The sequence below is a fragment of the Ceratotherium simum genome, chromosome 11, assembly GCF_057802395.1.
Source record: "Ceratotherium simum simum isolate JZ-2026a chromosome 11, ASM5780239v1, whole genome shotgun sequence".
Taxonomy (NCBI): domain Eukaryota; kingdom Metazoa; phylum Chordata; class Mammalia; order Perissodactyla; family Rhinocerotidae; genus Ceratotherium; species Ceratotherium simum.
The window spans coordinates 30633496-30642932 of NC_141910.1; positions in this window are offsets into that span (position 1 = coordinate 30633496).

Below are 9437 nucleotides of genomic sequence, written 5' to 3' on the forward strand. Positions count from 1 at the left end.
GCCAGGATTACTCTCTTAATTGAATTTGTCTGCAAACCCCAGACCACCAGTAGTGGGACACCCAGTGTCCCTTTTCATATCTCTTGAAATTCCTGTGGGAGGGACGTATATTTTTCCAGTGACCTCTTATTCTGTTTTTTCTCCTTTTGCTTAATTATTTCAGTTTATGATTCACTTCACCAAAATAAATATGTATATACCAAAAAGTATGTTAGCCTATTATGAACCTTATCACTTTGTGCTGGTTACTGTTCTAATTCTTTTATTTTCTCAAAATATTGCCTGCACAAGGCTGTGTATGTTTCAGGCTTTATCTGGACTTCCGTGCCCTGCAGGGGGTGAGCAGGGCTGGGACTATGGTGAGGCCAGTGCTACACGATCCTGAGAGTAAGCGCCTTCTGAAATTTTGCACCCTGAGTGCCTCTCTTACTGCACCCTAGTCTGGCTCTGGGGATTACATCCCATCACAGAAAACCAAACAACTTAAGACTGAGTAATAAACATTCCTGTTCTTTAAATTTCCAGGCCGTTCTCCTCCCCAGAGTGATTAGTGACCACCTCCTGCGTGGAGGCTGGGCTGCCTCTCTCGGCTCCTCTCCTTTGTGGCTCGTTTCTTATTATCCTGTAGGATACTACCCCTCTCCTCCATTCCTCTCCTCTTATTTCCCTTTAGCTCATCTAGGCCATGCCCCCGGGGCCTTCATCCTTCGTTTGTGAGAGGCTATCAAGATTTTTGGCTAAACAAAGACCTCGTTCTACCTAAGAAGAGCTCTGGTGCGGTCCCATAATTGCAGACTGTCAATCTACAGAGAAATGACAGATCAATGTATCTGGACCACATCCCTGAAGAAGCTAAGTCTAGAGCCAGCTGACCGTACTCTGAAGGGGACCGTCTCACTGGGAAGTAGTGTGTGAGGTGGACAGGGTCCTGACCCAGCAGCTGGCTAGCCAGGGGTTGTGGAGCTGGGTACATGCTTGCAACTTATATGTTATATGAATTTGAGTCAGTCTCTTAACTGCCTTGAGTCTCATTTTACTCATCTGTAAAATGGTGTTGAGATTATATGAGATAATATCTATGAAGTTGTTTTTTAAACTATACAGTGCTTGAAAATGCCATTATTATTATAACAAAAATAAAAATTAAGACAGGCTCAGCAACATTTGTTAAAGCAAATTTCTTACCGTCTAGGTGCAGCTTGTGTGGCTGGGGTGCCACGGCCTGGTCTAAGGTAGGGGTACCTGACATGTGGTGGGCAGGAAAGCCTTCCTCCAGAGGGAAGGATGCCATGTTTTCTGCATGGAATGACTACATTCTGCAGTAATGACTCACTGCAGAAAGTCATCCCTCACCAAGCTCCCCTCTCAGGAGTATCAATTAGAAAGGGGCCGAAGTGGCAAGTCCAATTAATGACTAATTGCCAAAAGTGCTAGAAGAATTTCAACCAGACTCCTAATGATCACTTAAGAGCCATTTGGTGCATGTACGAGACGCTGGAGCAGCCTGAGGAAAACACACAGAAACCTCTTATCTCTTGGGGGTCTCTCATTCAAGGGCATTTTGAAAGCATCCCTTGATTAGGAGTCTGTTGAGACATGGCTGCAGGAATAATGCTCAGGAGTCCCTCGCTTGTGTCCTATGTATGGATTTAATTTTCAGTGTCAGCCAAAGAACAGGGTAGAATTCTATGCAGCATTCAGTGCATGTTTAGTGCTGGGAAAACGGTTGATACTTGGCTCTGTTATTTTCCTTTTACTTATGAGCAGATATCAATATACTTGAAAACAAATGCTTTGGCTACTGTGGCATCTCTTCTTGATTGACTGATTGAAAACATGGAAAATTCCAGTTAAAAAAATTCTCTCCCTAGTATTTCTAATCAGAAGAGCTGTATTATAGGAAATGAATCCTAATGATTAATTAAAGATTAACTAATCCTTAATGAAGCAAATACATTTGTTGGCAGTTACGGTGGGAATATAGCTTCTTGTGTGATGGGGGTACTCTTCAGAGCCGCACTTTCCAGGAACACTGGGAACCATCTGCATTTTCCTCTGAGACGTGCAGGAGAGTCTCAACGAGCAGTGGCTTGCTGAAATGAAGAAGAGGCTTTTCCATTGTTCTAGTTTGATTTCAGAAGCTTCTATTTAGAAATGACTGGGACTATTGTTTCTGGAATGATAAAAAAAGACACACATCTGAATTAAGAGAGTAAGACAAAATATTAACCTTCAATGTTTCTTAACAGTAATATTTAAATACTAACTTCTTTATTTTGTTTTTCTTAATGCAAAATAATTCATTTTCTCTGTCGTTTGGAAAAACCTATTGGCCTGTTTGCAAATAAGAGTACTAGTATTTGCTCTAAACATTCTCAGGTTCAAAGGCAGTAGGGAGGCACGTTCCCATTTGTGGTTCAGGATTTAAGAAGTGAGGCAAAATTTCTTTATAGTCCATGGGGAATTGAAGTGTAAATTTTTTTAAATCACAGTAGCAAAAGAGTCAAATGTATTTTCCATGGTCAGCCCTGCTTTATAATTAGGATGCTATACTTCAATTATATTACATTTTCAGAAGTGGGACTGAATCTTCGAGAATTGGTACAATCTATCAAAACGTGCTTGCAGCTGTGATTCAGTAAAATGCCCGCATGTGGAGGAATTGCAAATGCTGCTAGAACTGAGTCCTGGTGACTTGAGAATATTGCGTCATGTTTTACTGAAATGTTGATGTCAGTGTGTTACGATGTCTGTAATTCACTTTAAATACTTCTGCGTAGATTGGATAACGTTAAGAATGTATGAAGTCAGTTTAAGCCGCATTTTAGGGGCAACCAGTTGACCTAATCAGAAGCTCATGTTCCAGGAGTGTCCACTTACCAATTCCTCAGAAAGGCCATACTCCATGTGGGGCCTGGGGACTTGTTATATTTATTTTCGATTGACTCTAGAGACTTTGCTGATTAGCATAATGGATATCAGGAATGAGTTTTTAACAGGTGAAATTAGTGGCTTAGCATAATGGATGTTTGAAAAGGGCTCACAGTGGTGACATTAGTGTTATTCAAAAGTATGGGTCAGTTATAATATTTTTGACACTCCACTTTTGTACAAATGAGATATAAAAGTCTAGTACGCCCTCTAATCTGTACCTTTAGGGATGTCTCATTGCCAGATGCCTCTAGTATAGGGATTGGCAGTCTTTTCCTATAAGTGACCAGAGGGTAAATATTTTATGCTTTGTCAGTCATATGGTTTTTGTTCCAACTACTCAACTCTGCCTTTGTCCCATGAAAGCAGCCATAGACAATATGTAAAAGAATGGACATGGCTGTGTTCCAATTGAATTTTATTTACAAAACCAGGCAGGGCCAGATCTGGCCTAGACACAGAAGTTTGCTGACCCCTGCTCTGGACTGTCGTTTCATCTGCCCCAGGTGAGTCTTTCAGGCCAAGTTGGATCACCTAAAATGATGGAGTCCTGGGATATCAGTGAGTGGACAGAGCAGATTGTATGCACGATTTTGTGACTTCTTGCTAATAAATGTTAGGAAGTGTGGTCAAATTTGGTTACAGACTTGCTCCCATATATGCTCATAGTAGGGAATTAGCCCTCGTACATCTAAAAAATGTTGATGGCTGCAGTAACCTATCAACTTAATGATGTATATACTGAATTGGCCTAGGTCGTGACCTTGAACACCTTGGGCAAGATCAGGATGCTTCTCTTAGATGGTGGTCCCACTACTGCAGTGGTTCATGATTGTGTTGGCACATGGTAAGTGCTCCGTGCAGATTTATTGAATTAGTGAATGGATTGATTTTTGCTTGGCAATTTAGATTGTGGTGGGCTATTTCTTGGGGTCCTGATGTGCTTAGCATTTAACTATCAGTGTGAACATGAGAATTAGGTAGACATATGGACTAAAAATTGTGCAAATTTACAGTATTGACTTGAGAGATTTTAAGTCATAAATTTAGCACTGATGTCCAGTTAAAGTCTGCTTCACATCACCTTGCATGGAGTAGGAAAATAAAACAAAAGACTATGAGCATTGTACACAAATTATTTTTATGCCCTGCATTGCTTAATTTAGTCAGTGTGACTTGGAGATGAGATTTTAATTTTTTTTTTGTGAGGAAGATGGGCCCTGAGATCACATCCATGCCAATACTCCTCTTTTTGCTGAGGAAGATTGGCCCTGGGCTAACATTTGTGCCTATCTTCCTCCACTTTATTATTTTATTTTATTTTATTTTTTTTCCCCCAAAGCCCCAGTAGGTAGTTGTATGTCATAGTTGCACATCCTTCTAGTTGCTGTATGTGGGACGCAGCCTCAGCATGGCCGGAGAAGCGGTGCGTTGATGCGCGCCCGGGATCCGAACCCAGGCCACCAGCAGCAGAGCGCGTGCACATAACCACTAAGCCGCGGGGCCGGCCCACTTCCTCCAGTTTATATGGGACACTGCCACAGCATGGCCTGACAAGCAGTGCCTTGGTGCGCGCCCGGAATCTGAACCCGGGCCACCAGCAGTGGAGAGTGCACTCTGAACCGCTACGCTACGGGACAGGCCCGGGAGATGAAATTTTAATTTTTTTGGTGAGCTAACCCTCATTGTAAATAATTCAGTAAAGATAACTGAGATAATCAATTACTGACTGTAACTGGGAGAATGGGGGTGACTCCCTCTTTTTTTCTTATTCAGCTTTTCTTCTCCTTGCCTTCCTCTATAGCCCTTCCAGTTACAATGAGAACTTTCTTGTTTTAATATCTGTCTTGTCATTTGCAAATTAAGCAAACACTTTTTAAGGAACTCTTATGTGCATAGCACTGTGCTATTTTCCTTGAAGGTACAGAGATGAAAAAGGCATAGTCCTTGATCTTAAGGTCAGATGGAGGAAAGAGGGAAGGCTTTTTCCTTTGGGGAAAATCATGGAACACTTCATTTGTTCTGGACTTCAGGACAGGTAGGATTTTCATGGATGGTAAGGGCTTGCTGGTAGAGAGAACTGGATGAATTGAGATATAGAGGTGGGAAATTTCTGGGTGTGTTTGCATAAAGGTAAATAGTCTAAGATCAGATCTTGGGGGGTGGTCATTGTCATGTGTATCTTGGTGCCTGGGGGTTGCCAGACATGATGATAAGGAAGCTTGGGGGTTGGATCACCACCATTCCATGATGAACTCTTTTGGCGGGCAGGGGAGAATACCATCGAACTAAATAAAATGCTTGACAGTTGATGCAGCTTGAGTTTTGACACCTGCTGGTCTGTTCTGAGAGGACAGGAGCCAGGGTTATGTGTGATGCTGAGTGGTTACCCAGAGTGAAGAGAAAGCCCCTGTAGGGGAGCAGAATTTGCTACCCCAAAATGTGTCTCTTTAGCTTGATCATTTTTAAGAACAAAAGACTTGGGAAGAAACTCTGACCCTCCCCATAACTGCCTAAAAGAATTTAAGATAGAAGGCCTGACATGAAAAGATGTTCAATTAATTATGAGGGAAGTGCAAATCAAAGCTAAAATGAGATATCACCTTACACCCATCAGAATGGCTGTAATTAACAAGACAAGAAATAACAAATGTTGGAGAGGATGGGGAGAAAAGGGAACCCTTATACACTACTGGTGGGAGTGAAAACTGGTGCAGCCACTATGGAAAACAGTATGGAGATTTCTCAAAAATTAAAAATAGAAATACCATATGATCCAGCTATCTCACTACTGGGTATTTATCCAAAGAACATGAAATCAACAATTCAAAGAGATTTATGCATCCCTATGTTCCTCGCAACATTATTCACAATAGCCAAGATGTGGAAGCAATAGCCCAGTGCCCATCAACGGATGAAAGGATAAAGATGTGGTATATATCTATGCATAGATATATACAACAGAATACTACTCAGCCATAAAAAAAGACAAAATCGTGCCATTTGCGACAATGTGGATGGTTTTTGAAGGTATAATGCTAAGTGAAATAAGCCAGACAGAGAAAGACAAACACCGCATGATTTCATTCATATGTGGAAGATAAACAAACACAGGTAGATAAGGAGAACAGATTAGTGGTTACCACAGGGGAAGGGGGTGGGGGGAGGGTGAAAGGGGTAAAGGAGCACATATGTATGGTGATGGATAAAAACTAGACTATTGGTGGTGAACACGATGCAGTCTATACAGAAACTGATATATAGTAATGTACACCTGAAAGTTACACAATGTTATAAGCCAACAGAACCTCAATAAAATACTTGGGAAAAAAAAAAAGATAGAAGGCCTGTTTCAGGAAAGTGATCAAGTCTTCTCCATGTTCCCTTGTCTCTGCAAGGCATGGCAAACATTTGTTTACCAAACATTTGCTTTTCCAATCCATGTGAATTGTCTTCCTTCCTTTTGAAGTCGCAAACCATGACCCCCAACATCCTTTTTCTGTCTTTAGCTGAAGATGGTATTTAAGGTGGTGGCTTTGGCCATTTTGGCATGTTACTCAGTTTTCCTGGGTTTCTCCCATGTACACTTGTTTGATTTTCTCCTGTTCCTCTTTCTCATGTCAATTTAATTCTTAGACCACCCCAGAAGAACCTAGGAGGATAGAGGAAAATTTCTTCCTCCCCTATACCCCACCTCTAGAATTGAAGGGCTGTTTGAGAAAGCCTTGAGAGAGAATGAGCTGGGATGCTGGTGGATTGCTGAGACTCGGCCTCCATTCCCCTGCCTCTCTCCTGTCCCTCACTAGCTGAGGTTGATGAGGTATAGTCAACTTTCATGAGTGTTTCTTACTTGCATAAGAATCATCTAGGGTTCTTTTAAAAATGCAGACTTTTCAAGACCACTCTAAATCTATTTATGCAGAGTTTGAGTGTGGGATCCAGGAACGTTCATTTAACAAGTTTATCAGTTGATTCTTATGTACCCCAAAATATTAAAACCACTGCTAGGTAGAAGATGTAAGGTGAAGAGTTTGTTGATATTTCCATCAGTTCCACTAAATTTGCTGATGATGTTTCAGGCATCATTCTAGGAGATGAGAATATAACAGTAAGACTTGGCTCCAGCTTTCAAGGAGCTTTTGGTTTCATGAAGTAGGTAGATGTGTAAATACATAATTGAAATATGGTAGTCAAGGTATATACAAGGGAAGGAAGTACTACAGAAGAGAATTTAAATCTGTGTGGGAGAGTCAGGGAAGGCTTTCCAGAAGTGATGATTTCCAAACTGGATGGGTTTTGAAGGATGAATAGGAGTTTGTCAAGAGAACCAGTGTGAAGGACACAGAAACTTGAAACTGTGTGATACATCCAGAGAACTGATGGAGCAGAAAGCACAAGAAGTAGAATGCTGGTGTTAACTGAATGACTTTGTTAGGTCATTAGGAGGAAATTATTCTATGACTGAAGAAAAAGCACAGAGATAATGATGAGCATGGTACACTAATAGACGTGAATTGCCACTAATACACTGCAGTGTCATGTATGTTATAGACGCTCATTCAGATGTTTCCATTCGTGGTCTGCATGCATGACTGGCCAAACCTGTGTATGGGGAGATGAAGGAGTTTTACTAGTCTCCTACAGAGTTGCTTTTCTTCCTTTACCTTCCTCCTCCCACCTGATCTCTTATCAGGAAACCTATGACTAAAACCTAAGCAGTCGATCATGGTTTGGTTAGTTCTCATGGCGTGGTCACAGTCAACTGTGGTCTCTTTGCTGCTTTTGGTGTCCACATTCACCACACAGATAAATTTTCTTCTTTGGGTTTTATTATGGCCGTGGTCACTAAGATCTGAAAATAGACTCCTATAACAGTAGAAGACGAGCCAGTTGAGATGAGCAGTGGCGGATGAAGCAAGGCCTTCCATGCTATCCTGAGGAGTTTGAGTCTTAATTTGTAGGTGAAGAGGAGCCAGTGAGGAGTTCTGCTGGCAGGATGGTGGATACATTGGTGTAGGGTGCAGCAGGAGCTGGGGAGTCAGACTGCTTGGCTTTGAACCTTGGCTTTACCGTTTACCATGGTGTGACCTTGGCTACTCATTTAACCTTTCTGTGCCTTCGTAAAATATTGATGATAATAGTACCTCCTCCCTTGGGTTTGCTGTGAAGATTAAATAAGATTATACATGGAATGGGCTAGAATCTTGCCTAGCTCATGAGTGTTCAGTAACTATTAGGATCAGTATACTTTATACACACGTGAATATCCTTCAGCAGTATATATACACATACCACTGGTGTGTGTATATATACATATATATATACATATATAGCTATTTATGTACACAATTTAATCCTTGCAATGATATTGGGGCAGGGCTATGTTGCATAACTCCAGGCGGTTCAAAATATGATCTGAGCAATGGGCAAAGCCAGGCCTAGCACTAAGGCCATTTGCCTCCCAGTCCCTGGCTTTTTCTAAGATCCCACTGTACCCTTGGCAACAACAAGATCTGCTCTCCTCAAAGCCGGCTCTAAATATTTTTGGATCACAGCATGTTCTGGCATTCTTGTGGACGAACACATTAGTAGCCTCTAGGGATTATATCAAAGCAAAGACTTCTTTTCAGCACGTGTGGATGGGTGCTTATTCAAAATTTTCAAGAGAGAGGAGAGGGTTTATATATATCAAGTATTCCCTGGCTCCTCTTAAAATTACCTTGGGTTTTGGAAGATTTTTTTTTGGAAGATTTTGTTCATGTTTCAAAACTCCTTTTCCTGAGGTGCTGTTCTGGATGGTCAAGTGATGAGCAGGAGGTCTCAAAAGAAAGAAGGATACGTTTCAGGTTTGGTGCTTAATGATGTTCAAAAGAAGCTATTGTAGGTGATTGGAGTGTGAACTCCTGGGCCGGGCGCATTCTAATTTCCATTTAAAGTGGGGAGCGAGCCCGGGGCAGGGAGCCAGCCTGACCTCATTTAGCTCGCAAAAGGCAGGTATGTGCATAGCTAATAATGAAAGTATCTTACATTTGCAAAGGATTTTATGCTTTAAAAGTTCTTTGACACACTTTATTATATTTTGAACCTTTCAATAGTTCCAAGAGGAGGCCAGAATTATTCCCTTTTTGGATACATGGAAAATGAGACTCAGAAAAATGCAGTGATGTGCTCCATGTCACCTATAAACCCACAATCACGTTGGCACAATTACAGCTCTAGAGATCACGTCTGGCGCTGTTACTGTTACAGTGAAACCAGCCATAAGATATGATGGAATCCCCCTTTTAAAGTCAAAATTAAGTCACTTTTATACTAGATATGACTTCTGACTGCATCGGATTCATGGGCCAATCAGGCAAAATGCTTCATCTCTCTGGATTTTAAAATCCTCTTTTGAAGGATCTCAAAGGAGCCTACATTTCCTCTATGTCTTAAAATATTATAATTCTCTTAGTTGTTTCTTTTCAATGGAGCACTATGTTACACAGTTCCTTATACAAATTCCA